General features: G+C 33.3%; 1 protein-coding gene across 5 annotated transcripts in view; it reads left to right on the top strand.

Annotated features, from left to right (window-relative positions):
- The window catches only part of LOC141456921 (uncharacterized), a 127,845-nt gene that overhangs the window by 23,989 nt on the left and 77,103 nt on the right, over window positions 1-26,753 (top strand). The window lies entirely within an intron of this gene.

Raw genomic sequence — 26,753 nt, 5'->3', positions numbered from 1 at the left:
AGGTGAGCCTTTAGTAAATATAGTAAAAGTAATTTACAATCGAAATAGATGTAGAGTTAAAAAAGGATTGGCCCTGTCGAAAGAGTTTTCTACTAGTAAAGGACTGCTACGAGGGTGTCCATTGTTTCCAACTCTATTCAAAATTTAGATTCATGTCGCTCTGAGAGAACGGAAACATCATAATAGACATGGTTAACAGGTTAACAATAATTTGCATCTCTATAGCCTGCTATTTGCAGATGACCAAGAAGCCCAAGAGGACATGGAATACATGATGCGCAAAAGGAATAGAGGCACATCAAAAATGGGGAATAAAGATAAATTTCGCCAAATATGTTCACAATAAGCGGAGAAGACATTATCAAAGAAGACATAAAAATCCCAAAGGATGAGCAATTCAAATACTTAGGCTCTGTCATCAGTAAGAATGCTTCAAGTAAAAATGACGTGCTGCAAACAAATTTAAGCGCAAAAAGAGCAATCGGCATACTGTACCCCGTATTTATCTTTTTGGTAATAGTACCTAAAAGATAATCTATACACGCCGCTGAGACTTGAATAAGGCTATAAGGAAAAAGCTTCCAGCCACCGAGATGAATCACTGAAGAAGGGCAGCACGTATATCAAGGCTTGTAAGAGCAAGAAACAAAGAAATAAGAACATTTCACAAAATGTGCTGCCGAAAGATGAAGGAAAAGAAACATAGATGGTACGGCCATACAAAAAGAAAAGAAGATGGAAGAAATGCTTATGAGATCCTAGACTGGGTAGCCGAAGGAAGAAGAAGAAGAAAGGACAAGCCCTTAAGAGAATTGGATAGATGGCGTCCGAGAAAGGCTCCAAGGTTACTGGCTGAGAGAAGAGGCTATTCGGTTTGGATAGGGATTGAGGAAAACATCAGTATTGAGGAATACCTTAAAAAAGAAAATGTTATTCTAATAAGAGAAAGAACAATTGACGTTAAGAAACGGTAGTGGTCATTAAGCGATTAATCTGTGAGGCCTTTTCCAAAAATAGTGCCACAGCAAATAATGGACATAGATGAAGATTTAGGTGGCGAAGCACTAATTGCTTAGAAAAAAAAGTTATGATTTAAAAAAAAACAACTGACAAAAAGATAACTAATCTGCGCAAGGATTAAAATATTGCAAGAAAGGAGAAGATATATTCTATTAATAATGCCCTTCAACGGCAGATTGTTCGACGCTCTCCGTTTTAATTATCAACTCACAGACTCTTTTTTTGTCTACACTAAAAAAGAAAAACATCATTAAACTTGAATATATATAAATGAACTCCATTAATGACATTTTCATGTAAAATAAAACCATATTGCGATGTTACGTGGTACAACAACAACAAAAAATATATCATTTATATGAAAGCAAATTATTATCCCTGAAAGAGCCATCCCCATGTTTTTTAATTAAAAATTGATTAAATGCACTTCTTGGTAGTCCACTATTTTAACGTAATCACTCAGTGTCTATTTCATCCTCTTGTAGCTAGCTGATGGATTGGGTCAATTCTTTTATGAGTGTGTGCATCTCCTACCTACTACTAGTAAGATAGTTCTTACAATTGGGTAAAATTTGCGAAATTTTGATCTCAATTAAAGTGTTTTAATGTCCTCGAAAAACAATGTTTGTTTTTGTTATTATTCATGGCTGCCATTGGTGGATATTTGTGATGATTAAATAATTATCTCCTTTTCTTGAAGTAGCAATTCAGATGTAACCTGCTTCTCTGCTCCTCCTCCAAATTAATTTTTAATTAATGTTTACTTCATCCTCTTTAGTTCATGAAGATGTTAAAAGTTTGTTGAAAAAAAGATATGTACGAGGGTTGTTTGAAAAGTCCGTGCAAAAATAAAAACTACTTAATTTTTTGGGGTAAACCTTTTTTATTTTTCAACATAGTCTCCTTTTAGGCTTATACACTTGGTCCAACGCTGCTCTAGTTTGTTGATCCCTTCCGAATAATAGGATTTGCCCAAGTCTGAAAAATAGCCATTCGTTTCTGCAATCACCTCCTCGTTTGAATAAAATCTTTTTCCCGCCAGCCATTTCTTCATATTGGGGAACAAATAGTAATCCGAGGGAGCCAAGTCTGGAGAATAGGGGGGGATGTGAAACGAGTTGGAACCCTATTTCCATTAATTTTGCGACCACAACTGCTGAGGTGTGAGCTGGTGCGTTGTCGTGATGGAAAAGGACTTTTTTGTGGGCCAATCGTGGGCGTTTTTCTTGCAGCTCCGTTTTCAAACGGTCCAATAACGATGAATAATATGCACCTGTAATAGTTTTACATCCCTTTTCCAGATAGTCGATGAGGATTATTCCTTGCGAATCCCAAAAGACAGTTGCCATAATCTTTCCGGCCGAAGGAACGGTCTTCGCCTTTTTTGGCGCAGATTCCCCCTTGGTAACCCATTGTTTAGATTGTTCTTTGGTCTCAGGAGTGTAGTGATGTATCCATGTTTCATCCATAGTGACGAAACGACGCTTAAAGTCCTGCGGATTCTACTGGAACAGCTGCAAACCGTCCTTGCAACACTTCACACGATTTCGTTTTTGGTCAAGCGTGAGCAATCGCGGCACCCATCTTGCGGATAGCTTTGTCATGTCCAAATGTTGATGCAAAATATTATGTACCCGTTCATTCGAGATGCCCACAGCACTAGCAATCTCACGCACCTTCACTCTTCTGTCATCCATCACCATATCATGGATTTTATCAATGATTTCTGGAGTAGTAACCTCAACAGGGCGTCCAGAACGTACAGCGTCACTTGTGCCCATATGGCCACCCCGAAAATTTTGAAACCACTTATAAACTGTTCTAATGGAAGGTGCAGAGTCACCATAATGTTTATCAAGCTTCTCTTTAGTCTCCTGAGGCGTTTTGCCTTTCATAAAGTAGTGTTTAATCAACACACGAAATTCTTTTTCGTCCATTTTTTGAAAATCACTCGACTTCCTCGATTCAAACGAATGCCAAACTCAAAGAAATAGACCGATCTGGCTGAAACTTGGTGTGTGTTCTTCCAAGAGATGCTACTAACTAAACATAACCTCGATACGCGCCAGTAGTGCTATCTCTCTGACTTTGCACGAACTTTTCAAACGACCCTCGTACTTCTCTCCGATAATTAAGGATTTCATAAATAAATCCTCTCTCAACTCAACGTTATTAATTTCTTTTTTTTGTTTGTTTTCAAAGAATGTTTGAGACTAATTGTTAACAGTCAGATATTTTTTTCCGGAACAACCTGCTAATTTGGTGTTCGTATGTTACATATATATAATTCATTAGCTGCACTAAAACATGAAGCATTAAAACAAAACGAGGGAATTTCTTTTTTGTTGTAACAAAATCTTGGGCTTTGTTAAAACCTTTATTAAGCTCTACTTTAAAAAAATACCACTTCTTTTTGTATTTTTCTACAACTGAGCAGTTTACTGTTCAAACATAATTAAAAACAACTTTTTGTTCTGCGTATTATTTTTTTGTGTAGTTATATGGTTTCCCATAAGGATAATGTTCTGCTTTTTACTTTAAAATTCATATTAAGTATTTTATAATCCAATGTTTTTTTTTTGTTTTAAAGTTTTTAAAAAAGTGAGTACAATGATAACTCAAACAAAAAATGATGAAAACTGGTTTTTTAATATTATTTTCAAACCTTAAAATTAATGTGCTGTTACATACCAAACCATAAAAACTGCATTTGATCCAAAAGATTGTTGCAGAGAGTAAAAAGTAAACGCCAAATATATATTTAAAAAAATAAATAAATAAAAAATGGAGCATTCCTAGCATCTTCACTTAACCTATCCGACGATCTTAATTTGAGTCTACCTTCTCGCCTAACCCGGTGTTATTCCACCTACCTCCATTAGTCTTTTGGGCACTTCCACAACCAACATCCTAACTAAGTGGCCTTCCCAGCGGAACCTTGCCAAGTTTAATCGCTTGAACGATGTCTATTGTAATTTGCTGATTCTTTCTTCACCTTCAAACTGTGCCCACTTAGAACTGGGCCGTAAATTTGCCGGAGAATTCCTGTTTCAAAGATTTGTGATATTTTTTCATAACAACCCTGGTAAGTAAGCACCACTGGCTGGATTAATGTCTTATAGACGGTGATTTTTGTCTTTTTTGAAATTAAATTTGCTCCTCAATTGCCTACTCAGCCGAAAATAACTCCTTATTTGCCAGCATCACCCTTTTTTTCCGAGAGATACATCGTTATCCCTGGTGTCTAGGGAGTCAAATATATAAATTAGTCCACTCCCTCGACCTAATTCTAATTCTACGAGAGGGAATAGGTTGCCGGCCTACCAAAGTGTGAATATAATACTCTACTACAGTATAATATGCATCAAATTTACTTTAAGATAATGAAATAATAATATAATGAGAACAACAGTTTAATATTAAAGTAAATAATCTAAAGCCTTGGGTTTCTGAGAGTTTTAGGAATGAGAAGTAAGATGCGAGATGTATGGCTAAAGTCAATTTCTTATGCAAATGAACAGTGTTGGAAGTGGCTCACACTTCAGGTGCAGATTAGCAGGCGACAATACACTCTCTTCATGGTAATTTATCTATTTACTAGCGTTCAACGTCTAATTCAACAAAATAATTAGTTTTGAGATTGCTTAATTCAACTCACTACTTTCTAGAGAAATAGAATGACTCATTATTGTTAGAATTAAAAATGTTTAAAGTGTTTAAAAGATATTATTAATTTAGTAAAAATAAGAAAACGTAATGTTTAGAGTTTTATTTTAACTGGGTTTTTTACCAGTCACTCGAATAAACATACTTGGGATAGCAACCAATTGTTTATTGCGAGCTTTCTTTCACAATATTTACTACAAGATAGAATTTCTGTGCCTCGTTATGGAGGACAAACATTTAAAGATTCTGCATTACTTCTTAAATTGTTCAAATAATTGAGTTAAGACTGAAGCCTTCTGGGTCCTATTCTCTACTCCATTTACACTTCAGACATACCAACTCATCCTAACACCACACTTCTCACATACGCAGATGACATCGCCTTACTGTCCACCAACCATGATCCTGTAATAGCTCACAGAAATCTGCAGTCACATCTCTCCTCATTAGAACAGTGGTTCAAGAGATGGGCTATAAAGCTTAATGAAACTAAGTAGCAAAACATCACCTTCACTCTTCGACGCATTACTCTTCCTCCAGTCTTCTATAACCTAACTCCTCTACCAGTAGTGAACGTTGCCCGCTACCTTGGGCTTTTCTTAGACCGAAGACTTTCTTGGAACCCCCACACTAGACTTAAAAGAACAGAACTAAACAGACGCTATCGACTACTTAAAAGACTCTTAGACGACAGATCAAAACTCTCTCTGGATAACAAAAGACTGATTTATACTTCTATTCTGAAACCCATCTGGGCGTATGGAATAGAGCTGTGGAGTTCAACCAAACGCTCCAATCTCCAAAGGATTCAATCCCTTCAATCTAAAATACTTCGAACTATCGTAAACGCTCCATTTTATGTCTCTAACCTGACTATACACACTGACCTTAACATTCCTTTTGTCACTCAAGTTGCTAAAACACGATACACAAAACTCCACTTCAGCCTGCAATCTCATATATAAATCCTCTAGCTCAAAATCTTTCTTCTAGAACTCTTCCTGACAACCCGACAAGACGTCTTAAGAGACAGTGGCCTCGTGATCTCCTGAGTGAAGAGAGTAACTAACTATATTATATTTTGGAGTGTTACCACTGGGTAACTTCTCCACTCGTTATCTTATCATTTACTACTCTATTGTATCATTGTTACTTATAGCGCTAACGCGTTGATTGTAGCACAATAAACGCAAAAAAAAAAAAAGACTGGAGCCTAGGCAAGCCAGTGTCTATCAGAAATCATTTCTATTATTAATCAGCGCTACATTTCTCTAATACTTGAATATAATACGTACATATCTGTTTTAATTCATATTCATTATACAAAACCGCTAAAGTTTTGAAATATGTTCTTTTTCATTATCATAATATTGTCGTATGAGTTTCTTTAGGTTTACCAACAAATAAAAAATTCAATAAGAAATAAATAATAAGTTTCTTTCTATATCTATTTCAACACTTGGCGATTTCAGTGGTCTTAAAATCTACAACTACTTTGAAAGCCCTCCTCTTAGACTCCTGACACTAATAAAAGAAAACTTTTGAATGGTTTCCGATAAGTTTATATGTACGCTGATCAACAAAAGAATAAAAAATAAAAAACGAGATAAGTAAGCACGATATTTCTTTTGAGGTACAAACTGCTGTCATTTTGTAGCTTGGTGATATATGTACGATATGTCACACAGGATAAAAGCTACACTTAGAATTTGCTGGTTTAGTTGATACTAGGTTTTTGTACATATAAAAAGATTTTGAATGAAACTTATCTATTACTTTTCATGTTTTGGTATATAGATATCCTACTCTTTAAATTTTGCTAGCAATCACTCAACATGGTTATTCCTGTCAACTGTTTTCAAAAGTAAAAAAGAAAACAAAAGGGTTTCGTTATCAGCTTTCTTTATTACAGTAGATTCAATGCAAAATTGATAACAAAACATTCTTTGGAACTTATTTTTGTTTTTATTTATTTTTTGGTACGTTAATAATGGAGTTCATTGCACACCTGCCTGGATACTCAGTTATAGAACACCCTACTAACTAATTCATGCTTAGACAACTAAGCGAAACAGATCAACAGACGCTTGAAACAAACTAGATTCTAGGGAATTTATTATTCAGGTAAAATGTCTTTAGGTGTCAGGTTTCAGGAAAAAAACTTTGTTATTTCTTATATATACAGGGTGAACCAGTAAGTACTGTCCATAGGCCAACTGTGTGTAGTACATCTAAGGTGGAGTTCAATGACGTATTGGCCAACTTCATATTTTCCACTGTTCTTGAGTGACGTCACTTTGAATTTTTTTTCTAAAATCATTACTTTTTTCCAATAAAAATGTTATTACCCAGAAAGTTTTAGTTCGAATTCGATTCTGATGACACGGTTAGAAAGACAGGTAAATTTTCTAAAAATTGATACCATTTCGAAGCATAAGTTATTCTCCAAACATCCTCAATCTTCCTCCGGATGCTGGAAAAATAAATGTAATCGAAATTTTCAAGAAAACTCATTCGGCCCTTACGTGATCATTATCAGACCTAGGTGCTGGCACTTTTTATAAAAGTTTCCTTGTTTAATGGGCTTTCAAACGGTATATCATTTTCCAGGATTCCTTTTATCTTCGTATGAGAAATTACGTTTGTATTTCCAGAAAACGTGTTCTCGAGCACTCACCAGTGTTATGGTACGCTAGAAAATTTTGAAACCAGGGTAACAGATAAGTGAAGTTTATTTGTAAGGCAGCTAGTTGTACTGGTTAATACCTAATTCAGATACAACGATTATCTGTTAGAGGGTTCAAAGGGGGTTCAAAGGGTGGTTAAGGGCGTTAAGGCTTATTTACATTTTTTTCTTTTTCAACAGTGTATTGTGTGTAAAATTGTAATTTGGAGTAAATACAAACTATATGATTTTTTTTTTATAAAAGTACCTAGCACTTGTTTAAAATATTTCCTAACATTTTCTCAAATATTTCAGAATTTAGATTTATTTTTTTTTTAGTGCAATTTGTAATTTTTGACTTCCTAATTTAAGGACAGTCTACATTAAAATTGACTACTGGTCCATCTAAAAGAGTTTTCAATGAATTAAACAACTTGATAAACTAACACTGTTCAGTGCTCGAGAACACGTTTTCTTGTAAAACAAACGTAATTTCTCATACGAAGATAAAAGGAATCCTGGAAAATGATAAACCGTTTGAAAGCCCATTAAACAAGGAAACTTTTATAAAAAGTGCCAGCACCTAGGTCTGATAATGATCACGTAAGGGCTGAATGAGTTTTCTTAAAAATGTCGATTATTATTATTTTTCCAGCATCCGGAGGAAGATTGAGGCTGTTTGGAGAATAACATTCAAAATGGAATCAATTTTTAGAAAATTTATCTGTCTTTCTAACCGTGTCATCAGAATCGAATTCGGACTAAAACTTTCTGAGTAATAACATTTTTATTGGAAAAAAGTAATGATTTTAGAAAAAAACTTTAAAGTGACGTCACTCAAGAACAGAGAAAAATATGAAGTTGGCCAATACGTCATTGAACTCCACTTTAGGTGTACTACACGCAGTAGGCCTATGGACAATACTTACTGGTTCATCCTGTATATTTCTTACTGAAACGTTACCTGTGAAATTCTATTAACAGCACTTCTGATGTATTCTTCAATCAGAATCTTATAGATTAGTTTTAGTTTTTTTTAAAATATAAAACTGAATCTTACTTAATACGGGAAGACATTAAAACGAGAAAATGAGAAAAAGTTTTTTACTATTCGGAACAGAACCCAGCTTTCTGAACAAGTTCTTTGTAACATGGCATTTACTAGGTACGCAATAACCCCGTTAATCGTGGAGGAAGATTAGCTGAATCTACATAATAAACAAATAAAATATGGTGTCATCTGTTTTGAAGTAAGGTAACTGTTTTTCTCAAATTTAATAGTAAAACTTGGTTCTCCACAAATAGTGAAAGAGATTAGTAACTACCTAGTCAGATTTATTTCTACATAAATAGCTAACCGCGTTTAGCTGGTGTAAGCAGCTATGGAATACAACAGTGCTATGCGGAGCATGCAAACTGATTAAAAGACAGGTTAGGTATACCTAACCAAACATGGGATATTTATAATCTTTTATTACTTTTTTTTTCTTTTTTAATTTCACACACATTCCAAAATAGTTTGCCTTTATGATTCTGTTAAATTTGATATTATTCATTCCAAGACATTAAATATGGCTGCCACTATTTATTCAATTATGAGCATTCATTTTCTCTCATATTGATGCAAAGTGCAGACATTAATATTTCATCCATTATTTGTTCTTAATGCTTGTTTTAGAATAAGAATATAGCATAAATTCTCGATCCCATATATAAGTAAGATTCAGTTTTATATATATATATATATAAAACTAATCTATAAGATTCTGATGAGAAACGTGGCAAAAAGTTCCGTCTAATTCATCCTGTCATGTTTGTGAACGTCAAAGTTTCTAAAGTTGCTGTAAATGACAGGAAAACAAAAAGTATTAAAACTTTTTGAAACAATATAACTTAGCAAATCAAATAACTCAGTTTGAAATAGAAAATTTTTTACCATTATCTATTTGTTTTATCTATTTATTAAAAAAATACTTCTTTTTTTCCTTCAAACATTTTTTTGTGGTACAATAATGGCAAACTCTTTTTACCGCAATTTGTTGGGGGCTTATTCATCTCAATTTATAAGATCCCTAAATTATGTGAGATGAGAAAATATGAAAACAATTTTTCCACGCTTCTTTTCCATTAATTAAAATTGAAGGTTTTGTTTTAATGAATAATAATTTTTCTTCTTTCTCTACCCTCAGTAACCGAATCGAGTAAAATTAAAAGATTTTAGTAGATAATTGGATTCCGCTCTTAGATAAAGATGATTGTAGAGGGTTCTTCTTGGAAAAAAAAGTGTAATGCTTACCTAATGCAAGTAGAGTGGCAGCATGCTGTAGAGCGAGATACTGGATTTTACTTTTAATTGTATTACATTAGTATTTTTGTAGGCAAGTTCCATTCACTCTTGAGTTGTCATCAAAAAAGTTACAGTAGCTTAAGGAAAAAATATTTTTTTTTTTAATTACAATTTGTCTGCAATAATTTTTTTTTTTTAAGTGATGCAACTTAATATTTCTCCGATAAGAAGATGGTCTATTGCTCAGATTTCTATATATCGTAAGTCTATATCCTCCATCCTGACGTAGAAAATGTCTTACACACTGAACACGTTCCACTTTCAATGACATGCAACAAATCATTAAAAAACTTCTTAGAAGAAAAAGCCCCGGATATGACTTTGACTACTGCCCGCATCCTCTTCTAACTTCCAACAAAGACAATCCGTTTCCTTCATCCTTATACAATGCCATTCTCAGACATTCAATAACACACTTCCCTATCTTCTAGTATAATAATTTCCCTCAATGTGAATGTTCCTTCAATCTAATGAAACAATACATACCGCTTCCATTGTCGCCATATCAGTTTACTTTCATGACTAGATAAAATCTTTAAAGAACTATTTTACACAACTGCTTTCAGAACTGATAACTCTGATTAACTTCATCTCTAACCGTCAATTTGGATTACACAGTTGATATTTTGCCATATGCTATATGGGTTGTAGACATTATCGCTTTCTCACTTAAGCGGAAATAATACTTCCCAATTGTCTTTCTCGAAATTTCTCTTGCTTTTGATTATGTATGGATGGCATCCTGCTTTATTGTCTGGAAATTCAAGGACATCCTTCTTTCTATATAGTTCCCTATCTTTACATCATTTCTTCTTACTGATCGCTATTTCCTGCTCGTCCAAGACATTTCACTTACGTTATACATCCTAAACTAGATGGTGTCCTGCAAGTACCTTACTCTTCGATTATCTCCAGAGTATACACGGCTGATTCCCCACTACATCCTAATTGACCTACGGCTTTTAAGACCATTTTTTGCCCCCTAATAATGATTCCGTCATTGCTATTCGACAACATAAAGCACCTTCTTAAATCCTGGTTCGAGAGATAGAAAATGAACAACAAGCAACACAAATCCAATCAACGACTCTTATCTTCAACCAAAAACCCTCTGAGCTAAATATTTCAACCACATTCTCTTCTAATAGTCACTCCGTTATCTAGGACCCCACATTCTTAATAGATTAACTTAGAATTTTCAAATTCGACTTACAAAAAACTGAATAGAATTACCGAACAGATCTATTTATCTTTTTTTTAAATAAATGTATACATGTTCCATTACACATCTTGCTTGTAGTAAATTTGGCTAATGTAAAGAATAGTTACCCGGAGGTGTGGCCTGATTATTTTTAGGGCATGCGCAGTACAGCACACTTACCGTTGAGTTTTTAAACTTCTTCCCGCCAATGTACTGTATATAATTTGTTTGAATTTCTTACCTCTTATGTTTCGCGCGCATGCGCAGTACACTTACAGCATAGCAACTGCTTCCTTTTTAATGTATTATCAGTTCCCGCGAGTGCCCTGTTTGTGACTTGAGGTGCCTTTTTTTTTGTAACTTTATGAGCATGAGCGTTTTAAATTTGCAGTTTTTTTTTTTTAAATTAAAGCATGAATGTAGTGTGAGTGAGGATGGAGTAATGAATGTTTTAAAATTTTGTATGGATGTTGGTTTGGATTTTCTGGAGGGAGTCCGCCAAGTATACCCTCCTCAGGAAAAGGACTCCACAGAATAAGGTAAGTTTCTTTTGTGTTGTTCTTTGTAATTATTGTAATGAATCTTGTGACTCAAATTAAAAAATTGAGGGTGATTAGGTAGGTTAGGAGGGGGGTGTGGGGGCGAAGCCCCCCATTAAGAAATAAATAAATCAGGGGGTGTGGGGGCAAAGCCCCCACATAAAGGGGGGTTTAAATAAAATTATCAATCTTAAATAAATAAATCGAAGTGATTCTGATTCGCTGTTACCATATATCCCGCCAGATTTAAATGTAAATATAAAATAAAGAAATAGTTTTATATTTATATTTGAATATGGCGGGTTATATAGTAACAGCGAATCAGAATCACTTCGAATTAGGCCACACCTCCGGGTAACTATTCTTCACATTTACCGTAAATTTTCACAAATATCACATGGACATAAATTATATTCATTTATTACATTTTAAAACAAATTTTATACCAAAAAATATATTTTATATAAACAATTTATCCACTCAGTGATATATTTGTTAGACTTGATATAACGAGGAATGTTACTGAATGTAATTGAACTGTAATGTAATATTTTGAGGCGTGCAGCTAGTTTTTTACAATATTTAAGTAATTAATTTTTCTATCCATAACTATACGTTGCACTGAATACTTCACTAAAAAGGTCATTGGGGAGAGGTACGTAAAACAGTTTCTTTTAAAACAAATAAGTGTATAATTTATATTTATAAAATAAAGTGGTTTTGCCAATGAATAATTTTAATCATTATTATAGGAGGAATTATTTCATATAACAGCCAGAATGTTGCGCTGTTGGTCAGACTAAAGAGTAAAACATTTCATCCAGCACTAAAGCTCACTTAAAAGTATTACTATCTCACAGTACTAAAATATGATTTTATTTCCGGGTAGCAACATACCTCTGCAATATTTAAACTGTTAACTTCCTTCTTTAGAAAACCAAACCTTTGTAAGTGTATATTCACCAGAACAATGTAACTCTATCTAATGGGAGAAAAAGAATTCGACCACCATCAAACGAATCCATTATTCTGTCCAACCTTTGGAAAGTCCATAATTTAATTAAAATACTTTCTTATATTAGAATTCAGAAAATATATTTCTTAAAATAAATTATTACTCTGTGTACTCGTTCCAGAATTACTCTGAAAGCGTGAAATCAATTTGAAAACAAGTATCAATACAAAATTACTCATTGTAAAAGAAGTTAGAAGTGTACTTTATATACCAGTAAGTATTATGACTACACCTTCAGTTGTTAATTATAGTTCATGCACTCTATTTATTCATTGTCGTATACATGCACAATGGTGGTACTCCTCTATTATTCATACATTCATACCTATGTTTACATTACTCATTAAATGTATAACTCTTATCCACCAAATGCCAACTTATCCACCTGTTCACTTACACTCCCAAACATAAGCACAACACATAGACTAAGATCATGCATTTATCAATCCTTATTATACTGTAAAAATCTAGGATCCTATATGAGTTTATCAGTTTTGCAAATTCTATAGCTAATGACGTGTTGGATATTCCGCTTACTTAACATCGCCTTTCTGTTAGTGGCCAATTTTGTTCGGAGAACAGAAGAAAAAAATATGTAGTCTTATGTATGGAAGAAGAGAATAGATCAATAGAGATGATGCACCACACTCTGCCTTGTTTGTGACTGACTGCTACAATGAGGTTACTGAAAAAAAAATCTGTCTGTATAGAGAGACCTTATTAGGATTGTGCCCTGTTTAGAAATGTGATAGGGTGAAGAGATCTTACAGTTACAGTTGGAAATAATACTTCTTTGTCTACGAGTAAGTATTTCTGCCCAGGTTATTCCAATGTACTGTTGCCTTCAATTGTTTTAGAGGGATTTTTTGGGCCACTTTTGATAGAAATTACTTTGACGCTTCTTTGGCCAACAAATTGGCCTCTTCATTCCTCTCAATCCCAAAATGAGCTTTAACCTAAAATATAATTTTAACACCATTAAGCTTCAACCTTTTCCGCAAGCTTTCCTCTTAAGTATAGTGACTTTCTTATGCACTTTCATTGCACTTATGAGCAGAGCCGGATTTAGATGAAAAGAGGCCCTAGGCTATCCCACTTATGAGGCCCTTTCACCTCCCATTTTTAAGTTTGTAAATTACATGAGAGATAATAAAATAAATCACTGCTGTGATATATATCAATATGTTAAATGAAACATATTGTTATTGGTACTAACTTTTATAAAAAATGAGGCATGGATAATAAATAGTGTCATTTTAATTTTGCTAACAATTTGAATGTAGGCCCCTCTTGATCTTGAGGCCCTAGGCTGAAGCCTAGTTAGCCTATAGGAAAATCCGGCCCTGCGTTATGGCTGAATTGTTTGCGATATGACTTTATTTATAAGAAACCCTTCACTAATTTGCTATATTTTGACCTTGACAGTCTCTTAATCATGCTTTTGATTGCAGTAATAACAGTTTAGATAAAAAAAAAAGTTCTGTTACTTGGACAGCCTTATATCCTAATTCCTAATTCATTTTTTCATTTCTATGGAAGGCGTTTATCAACTTCAGAGCATTTTTACCAGCGTAAAATTAACGTAGTCAATCTCTGAAATAAATATTATTTTTACATACTTGATATTGTTAACTATAGTCAAGCTCTCTTTATCTAATTATAATGCTACTTCTTGCTTTCTTCTTTTTGCAGTAATATACAACTCATTAGACATCTTTTTGTAAAAAAATTATGTTTACATTTATTTTCTTTACCCAACTCGTAAATCTTCTCCAATGGTTGGTTTGTTCTATTCTGCCTTTCCAAGCATACTGTATTTTTGTCCTCTCAATGTTGGAGCAAAATATGATTTCACGTACATTGCTTTAGCAACCTCTTTTTATATTAACTCTTCTCAAAGTTGTTTGTTTGTTTTCATTCCAAGCTTAACATTCTGTTTGAACTAAGGTCTGAGAGAAAATATTAGTTCAACGGCTAGCGCACTGTGAACCCACGCAGAAATCCCGGGCTCGAATCCAACTGCCATTTCTTAGATTCTCTCTTCCTAGATGCCCCCTACAGTTTGTTGTCCAATAATATTGTTTTCTGAAAGGAGAGAACATTGGCGGAGAGTCAGCAATGGATTTCGGATTTTGATGCGCGTTTTTTTTTTTTTTAATTAAAACAAAACAATAAAAAGTTATTATATAGTCAGCCATGTCCTCAATTCAGTAACATTCATATGAATTTAACTCTGTGGAGGTGTCAGTATTCCCATTGGAGAATAGAATGTAGATTGTAGGGATCGCTGTCCGTATTTAAGTATTTATTGAAACAAAATTTATGTCTTTATTTTCAATTCAGTAGTTTTCTTATTTTCTTATACTTCGTTAATTTGCTTTTAAAGCCAATGGTTATTTTTGCCCCTTTAAAGGTTTTATTATTTTCGTTAACATCAAACAATATTATTTTTGTTATTAACATTTCAAAGCTAGATTATTAATTACTTTTTAATACTCTTAAAGGAACTGAAATCGAAATACTTCTTTAAATCTTCCAGCCCTTCTTTAAATAACCACTTCCTTAAATCTCCTTTTTCTACCCTCTCTGGAAGGATTCAGTAAATATCTTTACGCTGTAGTCAAGTTGCTGAGCAGCTTTCAACTGCTTTTTAGATCCACCCTTCTTCTAGAGACCACTTGAATAGGTTCCAATCAATCGGAGTCTTGATTTCCTCTATAGGAACGCTCTGATGAATTTTACGATGACAACTCTAAAAGGTTTATCTTGTATTAATTAATAGGAATTGACATTTAAAGATAAAATCCTGCAGGTATCTTATAATAGCTCTATAAGGTCCTACTGAGTGGATGTCAGCATAGTACTCGAACTGTTGTCCTGGTGATAAAGTTGTTTCCAACAACCGATGTTATTTGATTACAGAAATCTAGATAGTTGCTATCTGGCCTGATATATACATGTTTGTGCTCTTTTTGAGATGCAGAGAAATGGCTGAATTCCATACTGTCATCATCCTTTAATATTTGTAATGGATTTTTTGTTGACATGCCCTGGAAGTTAGGTTACTGTAAAGTTACTGTTGGGCACAGTATTACTGCTTATCTTTGGGACGCGCTAAACTGAGATCTTGTTAATAATCCCTGACAGGATGATTTTTTGTTTTTCAGTTGTTCTTTTTTGTTTCGGGGATGAATTTCCGTCCTTAATGAATATGAACAATCGAAAACAAAACCAGGTACAAACAAGGAAATAGTAATGGTGTAATACTCGTAATAAAGCGAGTTTTGATTTTCACTTATGCAAATACAATCTATTCACTTGCTTACTTGAATTAAGTTTGTGAGACATTCGCTAGTTCATAAAAGAGGTCTCAAGTAGGTAAACATCTTAACTAAAGATTTCTTTTGCAAATAGAAGTAAGAATTGGGGAACTCAAAGAAAAACTAGTTGAATTCTTCTTCTTTCTGAGAAAACGTTTTATATTTAACACGAAAAGAAAAATTACTTGTATCAACTATTGATAAATTATTTATTGTGAATATTTCTGCTAGTTATTTTTGCTGATGTCTTATTCATTTTTACTTTCTCTTAACTGGTTTGAAGAGGGAGAGTTTTGAGTTAACCAAGTAATTAAGTTTAATTGGAAAGGATATTTCGAGGCTCACTTGGTTTGCAATAATAACGGATTTACTAAAATGGCTGTAGAAATTCGCTTTAAGCTTGGTATCTTCTTAGATCAATTAATTTACACCATATTTTGTTCAAACATTACTACCCAAAACTAGTTTTAGGAGAAACAAGAGTTTAATCTATTAAGCTATTCAGTGCAATGACTTGTTAGAATCTGTCATTATAATGACAGGAAATAGTCTTTAATTACGAACTCTAGTAAATGAATACTTATGACGCTAACTTATTCTGTTTTTAAGAACAGCGAAACTTTTGTAAATTTCTAAAATAAAAAAAAAAGATAAAACTTTTAATTCAAAAAGTTGTTTGAAAAATTGTTGTTGTTAAGTTGATTTTAATCACTTTCACAGGAAAATTTACTGTATTTACCTTTCATTATCGAATAAAAATTAATGAAGTGGTACTTTCCATTTCAAATGTTTTAATAGTTTAATCGAGCCATGAAGTACAACAATTTCTGTCATATCTTTAGATATATATACAGAAAATTAAAAAAATGAGTGATCAATATGGCGTTTTTAATGATCTAAGAAAAAACTAATCAAGTAAGAGGAGGTAAAAAGTTAGTGATGTTACTCCCTAATCATTTCAAAATGCTTGAGCCTTCCAGTTTACCTTGTGATTTCTTGCTGTATCAATTAATATAATCCCCCTTAACTTCTCAATCAGAAGTGTATTTTAAACTCATTTATTTCTTCTGAAGAAAACTTTAATTATAAATTAGCTCATAATTATCTTTTTATTTAAGCATTCAAACTTATTATATTCTTTTTCTAATCTAAATTACGTCTGCTCTCTTAATCTTTGCAAAAGCTTTGCTCTTTTAGAATTTGCTTATTCCATAATACAAACCTCTTTCAAAACGCCTCTGGGCAATGATTATATCAAATCTGTTATTAAAATCCTTTAAAAAATAATCCAAATAAGCTACTATATAACTTTATCTCGGTCTTACTTATTTTCTAGTTCTTATTTAGAAGTTAATGTAACTGTAAATAAAAAGAAGCCGTTTTAGCCAAAATTTTGTTTGTTATTTTATTTTAGATTAATTTCGTTACTGCCATGAACTATTCAGTTGATTGTCTTCAGTTATTATTTATCCTTCCTTATCTTTTTCTAATTTTGTTCTAACTTATGTTCATGAGATTATTCTGTTAATTTAATTAAATGATACCTGATACTTTTTCTTTACCTAATTTTACTAATATATGCTATTTAATTAATGTTGTAATTAATCCTTTTTTAATAATCTTTTATTGTAATTAACCACTGCAACAGTTGTTGCAACAAGCAAATATGGTAAAAGAAAAAAGAAATAGAAGAAAATCATGAGTTGAGAAGGCACCCAGTGGTGTCACTCCGGTAACGTGCTTTGCTCTAACGATAAGAGAAGATCACGAGGCCATCTTCTCTTTAATCTCCTTGGAGGATTACCTGGTAATGTGGAGGAAGATAGGTGTTCTATGAGAGGGTTTGGATGAGCTGCTGTAGAGGAATGAAATTTGAAGAAACGAGTGGTAGCAAGATCTGTAATGAAAGGGATTTTGAGGTCATTATGGATAGTGAGGTTAGATACATAGAACGGAGCGTTAAGTAGTTTTAGAAGTATTTTTGACTGTAATGCCTGTAGTGAGTTGGAACGCTTAGTCGATCCCCATACTTCGATGCCGTATGACCAAATAGGTCGCAGTAACTGTAGATATAAGAGTCTTTTGTTATGTAGGTTAAGTTTCGAACGTTTGTCAAGTAGTCTGGCGAGAAGTTTGTAACGTTGGTTAGTTTCTTGTCTTTTCAGTCTAGTATGCGGATTCCATGTCAACCGTTTGTCTAGATGCAGTCCAAGGTAGCGTACTTTGTCCACAGTCTGAGAGTAAATACTATAAACTTTGACATCGTAACGTTGGTTTTGATTCTCCATTTGAAAAGCCAGTCCTGTAAGTGGTTGATGTGTGTTTGTAGAGTTCGTGTAGCGATAAGAGGATCTGAATGAAGAGGATCTGAATAAAACAATACATTTTTGTATCTATAAATTAGTAAGGTCAACCTGTGCTATGAGATCTGTAATTTCAATAAGCAATAAAGATTTCATTCAAGATAACGTAACTCCTCACCACTGGTACACCGCTTTGTGGAAGCTATATCGTGTGCAACCTAGAGCAAGGGATTGTTTTCTTTGCTTTAGCTTTCTGTGCAAATGACAAGTGTTCAAGAGGTTAGATTGGCGATACTTATTTCGCCCGGGGAATCGCCAGTAAATAATACCAGTTTTCCTTGCACCTTTTAGTTCCCTCGTCCAATCTATCTGATTAATTCTGATTTTGAAATTTAGACCCTCGAATGACAGAAGTCCATGTACGTTATATTGTTTCCTAGTAGGAACCACGATTGTCTTCTAAAATAAATAGTAGAATATAGTATACTGTTGTTTATTATTGCCATCAATCTTGACTAATTAACTCTAGAAGTAAGAAGTTATGAACGATAACTACACGGATTTTTGTGTTTTAAGAAAGGTACATCGCAGATCCTTTAAACCATGTTTTAAAACAAAACTAGTGATCTTTCAGAGGAGCAATCAGGTTTTTTTTAAATAAGATAAAATTGAGATTCGCTGAGAGGACAAGCGCCAGGCCTCAGAATATCTTAGAAGACTCGGTAGGGCCTCTTTTTGATAACAGTTATTATATTAATCAAATTATTTATACTTTCTTTCACCATTTATATCATTTTAGATAATTTTTCGAGGATTACAAATATAGATGTAAAGAAATGGGCAGCTTTCTTTCCTTAATTTTAAAAAATGTTATAACAGAGATTTCTTGTTAAAAGTGGTAGAACACAAATAATAAAAAGCTAATTTACAACTTGTTCATTTATCCTATTTGAAATTCAAATTATTTATACTTTCTTTCACCATTTATATCATTTTAGATAATTTTTCGAGGATCACAAATATAGATGTAAAGAAATGGGTAGCTTTCTTTCCTTAATTTTAAAAAATGTTATAACAGAGATTTTTTGTTAAAAGTGGTAGAACACAAATAATAAAAAGCTAATTTACAACTTGTTCATTTATCCTATTTGAAATTCGTTATTATTTTAGCGAACATCTTTAATAAACCTCTCTTTATATTTCTTAATTATGTCATCCATTTTCTTCTACTGTTTTATACAATTTATTTTCATTTTCTTAATATTTCAGAAGTAGCAGACGAATACCTTATTATACATTATTGTTTCATTTATTTTTATTTCCATTTTTTACATTCTAATTTTGTATGGAGATTTCCTCCTCGGGGCTTTTATACCATTTATATTAGGTACTCAGTTTTCTTGATATAAAAATATTCGCTGCAGCGGAAAATTGGTTAGAGTTAAGGAGAATGGAGAAGATATTTTACATTATGCTACTTCATGAGCGCAGTAAATTTGAGTTTGTAATAGGTTGTTCGTTGTCTTGGAACAGATTGTATTGGTGCTTTGGTTGATGAAACTAATTCAGATTTGTTAATTGTTAATTACTAATAAATTGCAGGGAAATTGGTGAACATAATAGTATTATTACTAATTGTGTTTGGCGAGATTTTATTTGTAATGACAAAAAAAAGAACAAGGGTGGTTAAAATAATAAAATCTAAATTCATTAAACAGAATGAAAATTGAATTTTAGTCTAATATCTTTAGGGTTCTGAAGAAGAAACTCTATTTGCCGAAATATGTTTAAATTTGAAAATTCACATTAACGATTCATTAAATTTTTACTTAGTACCAAAAAGAAAGAAGCGTATTATAAGCTTTCACAACAAACCGAGCTGTTTCGTTGCTTCGACAATGTTACAAACTTGAAACTTCAGCTTAATCTGAGGTGACAATCTTCAGCATTCTTCTATGTTTTCCTTTCTTTCATTGATGCAAGCAGAGATTTTGGTGAGTGTAGAAAGTACTTCGACTGGTGCTGGTCAAAGCAAAGTTTTGTTACTTCCAAAATTTAATTAAGGAATAAAAGAAATGAAACATGAGAAGTGAAACCTCAAATATTGACATTTCATATCAACATAATTTCTTCTTTATTTACGCATAATTACTTTTTTGAATATTTTTAAACTTTACTGGCAGCAGAACTTTATTGGTTTAAAAAAAAAAATAAGGAAGGTAAAGGAATCTTTATTGCTTTATTTTCCTGTGAAGTTTATTTTGGTTTTCCTGAACTGGGCGTTATTGATGGTTTTCCCAGTCCTGGTGCACCTCTACTATTACTTTCTGATCATCCATTCAGTCACCTGCCAGAGTTTTATTTAATATAAAAACAAAAACTTTTACGATTAAAAAATAGCTGGTAAATGGGTTTGTTTTTAATTTCATATTTATAAGGATCGTCAATTTTATTGGAAGAAAAAGTTTAATATAAAATCGCCTTCAATACTTCGTCAATTATATTTTTATAAGGTTTAATTTAAATCATTTCAGTTCATAAAAAAAGGACGATATTTTTCTTGAAAAAAGAGGGGAATATTAATATTCATTCATTTATTTACAAAACATTGGTTGGACCTAAGTGGGATTTTAGCCATATATCTGTCTAATTGGCGCCTCAATCTACAGTCGGACCTGGCCTTCTAATAAATAAGCCGTCGGCATTCTGTTCCATTTTCTGCATCAACTTTCCAATTTCTAACTTCCAACAGTTATACACTTCCATAAAGGCCGCCCAAAAAAGATAAAAAAATTGTATTATTTGGGTGAGGAGGTGGAAGTTGTATCAGCTTATGACTACTTGGGAATTAGATTCTCAAATTCTGGTTTGTTCCACCTCGCTTCCAAATTAGCCGCATCTAGGGCCTCATCTGCTGTTGGCTCAGTGTTAGAAGTATGCCGCAAGGGTAAATTTAGATCAATGGAATGTAGAAGTAAGGTCAATGATGCTATTTCCATGAGTACTCTCCTTTACGGGGTTGAAATCTGGGGGTTGAGATATCTATCTGAAATAGAAAAAGCGCACCTGGAGTTCTACAAAAAGCTTTTTTCGTTGAATAAAAGTACACCTGCCTGGCTTATCCGAACTGAATTTGATCTGCTTAACTCCAGTTATAATGTGGTCAAATCAGCGCTGTTCTGGATCTGCAAGCTCCTTGAGATGCAAGACCATAGACTTCCTAAGTTGTGCTTTTTGAAGCTAAAACATATTCATTTTAGCCATAAACCCTCGATAAAGTACAACTGGTTTTCGCAGATGAATTATTTATTGAGTCTGATTGGCTCAAATGACATCCTTCTTGAAAGAGACCCCACAGCCTTTAAAAACTCTATCTCTGGAACATTAAATAGATATAAGGAATTCCAAAAGTTAAAAGACCTAGATCTAATGCACTCAGCAAAGTACAGCTATTTACAACGATATACTTGCCTCAAGTTCGGTCTGCCAATATTCTAGCGAATTGAATTTGCCATTTGGTATAGTGAAACTAGTCACACAATTGAGGCTTTCGGGCAATTACCAGATCAAGTTGTCAGTGAAAAATGTCACACACCTAATAAAACCTAAGGAAATATGCACAATATGCGGGCGTAATGATGCGGAAGATTTGTACCACTTAATAGTAGTTTGTCCGGTTTACGAATCTCTTCGTAATCAGTACATACTGCAGGTTAAGAATGTATCAATGGAGCAGTTCCACAATGTGTTTGTTTTTAGGTGCGAAAATGAAATTAAACAATTATACCTCTTTACTATTAATTGCCTCAAAACACGATCATTTATACTAAATGAATAGTTTACAGTGTGAGAGATTGATTACATACTTATATCGCCACTTTTTGTCCGTTTATATTCCTGTATTCATAAATTATACATCTGCTACTTAAAATATTGTAACGAAGTTGACCTGGGCGGAGAAGAAAGGCCTAGATTGTTCTAGAGGTTGAACGACCAAAGTCAGTAACAGGCCGCCACTGCATAAACAAAAGGGGCGGTATCTACTTGTGGCAGAAAAGAAAGGCCTAGATTGTTCTAGGGGTTAAGCGACTAAAGCCGGTAACAGGCCACCACTGTGTAGACAAAAGGGCCGGTCTTTACTTGAACTAGAAAGGAAAGGGCTAGATTGTTCAAGGAGTTAGTGACCTGTGTAAAAGCCAGCTAAGAGAAAGGCCTCAGTTGGGGTGGTGGCATATGTGTTTCCCAGCCAGTGATTGACAGGTGAGAGTGAGACAGACGGAGTTGGAGAGAGACGGAGAATGGGAGGAGGCGGCTCACAGCTGAGGTGGTGGCAGTATGTTTTCTCCAGCCAATGAACGTCAGGAGGGCGTGGAAACTTATGCTCAGAGAGTTGGAGGAGGGCAGTCCCAGTTGGAGGGAGGCACGCAGTTAAAAGGAGGCAGACACAGCTGGAGAAGTCAGTGTTAATCGAGTTTCAAGCAAGTTTTAAGGAGTTATTAGAGTTTATAGTTATTAGTCAAGTTTATGAGTTAGTCTTGGAGAGTCAGTGTTGCGGAGTGCTTCGGTGGTAGCTAGTTGGGCAATTAGTCAGTTGATGAGTAGAGCTGTTTTAGTGCAGCTGAGACTAGTGCAATTCGGTGCAGTGCGGACCAGTGGTCAGTCGGGGAACAGTTTTGTGGCGTTACGAAGTGAGTAAGTAACAGTAAACTGTTGTGACTGTTGTAAATGGTGACTGTAATGAATAGCGTTAGTTGCTAGTAAATGTTAATGTTAGTTAATGTTAATGTGTGAATAAATCAGGTTATTACTTACAACTTTAGCGAGTTTTATTATTTAATCAAACCCACATATTTAATAACTAGTGGCAGGCATTAGTTGTGTAAGTAAAGTTTTTTTTGGGAAAAACCTTTACAATATGGATACAATGCAGTGTGCTGTATATTTACTGTTACTACTCTAGATTTTATGTTTTACTGTTATATATTGTATTATTTATATATTCTGGTCTCTTTTTTCTTACCATGTTGTTCACTATATTTGACCAGTCTTCATTTGTATGGGGTATGTCCCCAAGACAAATTATTATAAATAAAAAATAATAAACTTCCAACAGGCTTCTTGCCGCATCATCACGGTCTATCTCATTTCTTGGCCCACCAGTTCTTCTGTTACAAAAGAATATCTCTTTAAGCTCATTTCTTGGGATCTTTTGGAAGAGATTCCATTCTGGCCAAGTGACTTGCTCAGCTCACACTGTGACAACATCTGTCTCAAAGAAAACTTTTTTGCACTCCTTGTTTCTTGCAAGGAATAAGGTTATTCTGTAACCGGGTTAAATATTTTTCAAAGGAGCTTATATCCTTCACAACTTTCCTCCTAGTCCAAGTAAGAGACATAGGTCAGAATTACGAGGGTTCAGTTTTTCTGTAGAGCTAAAACTTTTGTTTGCCTACTAATTAGGTTGCTTCTTTGACGTTTTAACAAAGCGAAATAGCACTTATTGGCTGCTATAACTCACGTGATTCAGTTTAAACAACTGAAGTTAACAGGCGCTTAAAAAACTATTCGACGAACGATCTAATCTCGCACTTAATTACTAACATCTTATGCATTAAACCAATTCACTTCTGTACTAAAATTGTCTTGATGTATGGTATTGAACTGTGTGGTCCTACGAAACGTTCCAATCTTCAAAAAAATTCAATCTCTTCATCCGAAAATTCTCCGCACTACCGTTAACGATCCAGTTTTATGTTTCAAATCTTATCATCCACACTTAGACTTAGAAATACCTTTTATAAGTCTGGTTGCTCGACAGTTTTACAAACTTTTAATCAAAATAACAATCTTATGTATATCTTATATTACCTTGTCAAATTCTAGATAATTCTCCTAGGCGATTAAAACGAAGTGGCCTCGCGATTTTCTTTCTTCTGATGAAGAAGGTAGTTGAACGAACAAATAACTTATGGAGTCTTACCTCTGTGATAACTTTGCTTCTCAGTTACTCAATCAATGTGTTGTAGTGTAAATATTATGTCCTTAATATTAAAGTGCAGTTAGCGCTTGAGTAACTTTCCAAATTAATTTAAAAAATAAAATAAAATAAGATTTTAGAGACTTTAAAAATTAAGTTTACAGAAAAATTCTATCGTAAATTTTTGGAAGAGTTAGACGTCCATGAGATTTTGTTATGAAACAAGGAAATTGTAAACCACCCTCCCTCGTACATCCATTAATATCTCCTTCCTAAAGAAGGAAATATTATTTTAAGGCATATACACTTTCGGCACATTATTTTCGCATATTGGACAATGCATTGCATAATTGTTTGGCAATTGGTAGTAGTAACGCGCTGGAAAAATAAAATACTCTTTAACCATAATTGAATATACTCCTGTTATCCAAAAATATAATGCTAAAGTGATGAGGGATGGAAAAATGTTTGTGGTCTCTCCTCTTTATTTGAGGGGTTATGTTCTGCCCAAAAAAAACTATCACGATGGAAAACTGGCAAATTTTTCGCACAGGTTCGAGGAGCATACGTGTATGCTAGTTCCCAGTAGCACTTGTTGCTTTTCATTTAGAACGAAAATATGTCAAGCATAATCTGTCCATAACAATGTTATTCACGATTACATAGCGACGCATTTTATATTTAGCAAATGAACATCCAGACTCAATTTTACCATTTTATTAATAAAGATTTTAACTTGCACGAAATCAATCAACAGGTTTTGGATTGAATTGGTAGCTGTGGGGTTCGGTTGACGAGACACGCAATCTTTATTTACTATACGTTCCAGTGGAAGTTGATAAAATTAGTGTTGCCTTAATAGTTTCTGTTAGCTGTGCTGTTTTACTTAAATTAATTTTATTTTAATTGTTGGTCTTTCCGAACAACTTATTAATATTTATGAATAGGTTAAAAGCAAAATATTAGTAAATACAACGGCTTCAGATAGCTTTAGAGTTCAATAAATCGCTTGAGATTAACAGTCAGATCTATGACAGTTGTCATCTTAACACATCTTAATTAATTTTCAAGGTTTCCCAACAATAAGACTAAAGTCTTTCAAAATACATATAAAATCTACATGTTTGACGTTTATAATTTCATCAATAACAATTTAAAATTAAAGAAATATTAACTAGAATAGGATTTTTATATGGAAGTTTGGTTTTCAATTTCATGTTCAAATTTTGTGTACACCAAAATCTATCTTCTCACAATTTTTATTTGGATGTGCTTACAATAAAATGACAACCTATTTTTTATTATAAGTTTCTTAATTATCGTGTTTGTCCTTTACATGTGTACGAAGTTCAGTTTAAATAAAGATACGTTGTCTTCTTCTACTTCAACGATGCTACAATCCTTTGATAGTTCTTGGCTTGCACAAGTTTGTTTATTTATTTATATTTTTGTGGGCGCATCGACTTCGGGGTCATTCAGTAGGGGTTTATTGTGCATTCTATTTATGGTATAGCTTAGTTACTAATCTTATCAGATGAGATTTAGATTAAAATTGGATTTTTAATAATACAAATCTGTATTGGCCGAGAGATGTCTGATTAGAAAATGTCTGATACGAAAAAATCAAGTTGTAACATACATTTTGGTTGGCAGCTATCCAACCAAACTTATGGTTTATTAATAATGCATTTTCTCATAAAAAAGTTGACTTACGTTTTAGCCAGCTAAGGAACAAAGCTCAAACAAGCATAAAACATTTCTTAGCGTTTTCTCTGTCTTTAGAGCATTACTTCAGCCACTTTTGTATTCATATTCCATGTGGCAGACTGGCCTTCACAAAAGATGTAAAAATAATAATAAAGTGTCTATTTTAGTCTCGCAGTTTAGGAAAGTAGATTTTAAATGAAGTAGCACATACAATACTAAGGATCTGGAGACCGTCTAAGATAGGGTAGTCATCTTTTTTATACCTACAGTCCATATTTATATTCTTGTTGACTGTAAAATTTTCTTATCGCCTACCAGTACCGCAATAATTTAATTTATCGCAAATGCAAAGTGCTATTATTTTTTAAAGAGAGATTTAGTAAATATGTAGTTAAATTTATCAAGTTATTTACACTTTGCTAATGTTTAAACTACAAATAAAGTATTATTTTGCTGCATTTCTGCATATTGATCGATACACTCTACTAGCGAGGAAGCTGATTAAATTGATTTACAAAAATTACTTACATTAATCAAATACCGGATATCAATGCTTCGAAATTAAATTTTTGATATCTGGATGAATGTTTGTAACGAACAAACTAAGGCCTCTCTTTCGGAAACGGTAATTTACATAGTTTCTGTTAGATGAAAACTTCAACATTACTAAAGTCAAATTCAACAAAATATGAAGTAAAGAACGAGGTTAATAAATGAAAATCACTTACCACATATTTGGATACAACGCCGGCATTGATTTGGAAGGTAATTTAGAAATGGTGTATCGGGAAAAACCCCTACGAAAGCTTGAATAGCTCACAACTGGGATGATAACTTATTGACTATCCACAGTTTAAGTTGTCTCTTCTTAAGTTTTGATCACAAAATTTGTAGTAATAAAATGGAATAATCTTTAGAATATTTTACTTAAAATTTTGATATGAATAAATTTACTATATAACTAATATACCTATTTAGATGTAATTTATACAT

The sequence above is a fragment of the Rhodnius prolixus genome, unplaced genomic scaffold, assembly GCF_049639745.1.
Source record: "Rhodnius prolixus isolate KJV_2025 unplaced genomic scaffold, Rpr scaffold_10, whole genome shotgun sequence".
In the NCBI taxonomy this organism is placed as follows: Eukaryota; Metazoa; Arthropoda; class Insecta; order Hemiptera; family Reduviidae; genus Rhodnius; species Rhodnius prolixus.
Note: the sequence above shows the minus strand (reverse complement) of the source record. Positions and strands in the feature narration are given on the sequence as shown.